Here is a 2,267-nt window from a genome sequence, read left to right as displayed (position 1 = left end):
GGCCTTGTCTGCTTCTTCCGATGTTTCTGAGACCCTGCCTCTACTGAGCCAACTCATACGATTTTTGTCACTGTGTTCTGGGCTCCATGAAGTACCATTCCCTTGCTCCAACGCCCATCAAAGGCTTGGTTTTGTTTTTAAGAGAATTTTATCCTCACTCGAGAGAAAGAATTACACTGTTTTGTCAAAAATTCAACCAAGAGTGATAGTCCGGGACTCATGGAGTTAGGGATGCCACAGACTCCAAGTTGAGCCGGTCAGCAGTCGTCATGAAGCCAGGTTTCAGTCCCCATGGCAGTGGCTTCAGTGGCCGAGCAGCCTTTGGTGATCATGCCGGTCAGTCGAGGTGGAGGCCGAGGAGGTTTCAGTGAGGGTTGAGGTCTTTAGAGGCCATGGATGAGGAGGAAGAGGTAGAGGAGGAAGAGGTCTGGTGGCAACCAGGGTCGTGGTTGGGGAGGAGGAAAGAGAGGGAACCAGTCGGGGAAGAATGTGATGGTGGAACCTCATCAGCATGAGGGTGTCTTCATTTGTCAAGAAAAGGAAAATGCACTAGTCACCAAGAATCTGGTCCCTGGAGAATCAGTTTGTGGAGAGACGAGAGTCTCGATTTCAGAAGGAAATGACAAAATTGAGTACCGAGCCTGGAACCCCTTCCACTCCAAGCTGGCAGCAATTCTGGGTGGTATAGAGCAGATCCACATCAAGCCAGGGGCCATGGTGCTCTATCTTGGGGCTACCTCAGGCACCACCATCTCTCATGTCTCTGACATTGTAGGCCCGGATGGTCTAGTCTACACAGTTGAATTCTCCCACCGCTCTGGCAGTGACCTCATTAACTTGGCCAAGAAGAGGCCCAATATTATTCCTGTGATTGAGGATGCTCAGCACTCACACAAATACCAAATGTTTATCTCAATAGTGGATGTGATCTTTGCGGATGTGGCCCACCCAGACCAGACCCAGATTGTGGCCCTCAATGCCCATACCTTCTTACATAATGGAGGACACTTTGTGATTTCCATTAAGGCCAACTGCATAGACTCCACAGCCTCAGCAGAGGTGGTATTTGCCTCAGAAGTGAAAAAAATGCAGCAGGAGAACATGAAGCCCCAGGAACAGTTGATCCTAGAGCCATACGAAAGAGATCATGCCGTGGTCATGGGTGTGTACATGGTGAAGAATGTAGTCTGTCACCCCCAAGGTGAAGAACTGAAGTTCAGTGCTGTTTGGATTCCCAGAGAAGTGTTGTTGATACTGTTGCACGTGTTTTTTTCTATTAAAAGACTCCTCAGTCAAAAAAAAAAAAAAAAAAAAAATTCAACCAAGAGGTGGAGTTGTTATTAGCCTGGTGTTACACGCAAGCTTGATGACAGCACCCAGCGCCTCCCAGAATAATAGCAGGAGGTGGATGCAGGGTGTCCTCACACTGGAACCCCACCTAGCCATGAGGAGGAGCCAGGCACCCATCTGCTGCAGTCCAGCAGACCCAAGTTAAAGAAGCCAAATGCCACAACCACTAACCATATAATTCCGTCAGAATAGACAGATCATACTGACAAGATACAGAAGAGGGGGTGCTGGGGGGCAAGGGAAGGGAGAAGTGGTGAGGGTCACTCATTCTGCAAATATATCACACTTAAATGGACACTTCAAAGGAAGGCGTATTTTATGGCACATGAGTTATATCCCAGAAAAGCAACCATTTTTTTTAATGAATGAAATTATTAAAACAAAAGAAAGCCACAGGGCTAGGACTACTTGCAGCTGACTTACACCCTCTCAGCCAGGAGTGCCAGTGATGCAGACCCAGGGCCTGAGCTGTCCCCCCAGCTTTTCAGTGGAAGCTCAGGGTCTTCAGCTCCATGAGGACACTGTGGGCCTTAGAGTCAAATATTCCTGGGTCCAAGTCCCCTGTCCCTCCACCTCAAAGGAGTGACTTTGCTGTTTGCATTTAGGTAAACCAGTGCTAGGATTTAGGTCTTTGTGGAATCTCAAGGACACCACTAGGGCTGTGACCCCCAGCTGAATCACAGAGACCACTGGGGCCATTTGTATCTCAGTGAAGATCTGATCCTCTTGTGCCTCAGAGGCCAGCAAATCTATTTCCTAACAAGTGTGAGAGAATCTATCTTTTAGGGGGTAGGCTTAAGTTATCCCACTGTGGATACCAGAATGCCGGTGTATCAAGGAGCAAGGAGGAATTACTCTTTTGGGAACTGGGGACATGAAGACTGTGCTCCCCAAACACCCTCTGCCTATAATTTGCA

The 2,267-nt window shown here is 48.3% G+C and overlaps 1 pseudogene; it reads left to right on the top strand.

Annotated features, from left to right (window-relative positions):
• Positions 1-269: 269 nt before the first annotated feature.
• Positions 270-1,866, top strand: LOC100956970 (annotated as a pseudogene).
• The last annotated feature ends 401 nt before the right edge of the window (positions 1,867-2,267 follow it).

The sequence above is a fragment of the Otolemur garnettii genome, unplaced genomic scaffold (assembly GCF_000181295.1).
Source record: "Otolemur garnettii isolate 467f Iridium unplaced genomic scaffold, OtoGar3 scaffold00197, whole genome shotgun sequence".
Lineage (NCBI taxonomy): Eukaryota > Metazoa > Chordata > Mammalia > Primates > Galagidae > Otolemur > Otolemur garnettii.
This window is presented reverse-complemented; position numbering and strand designations above follow the sequence as displayed.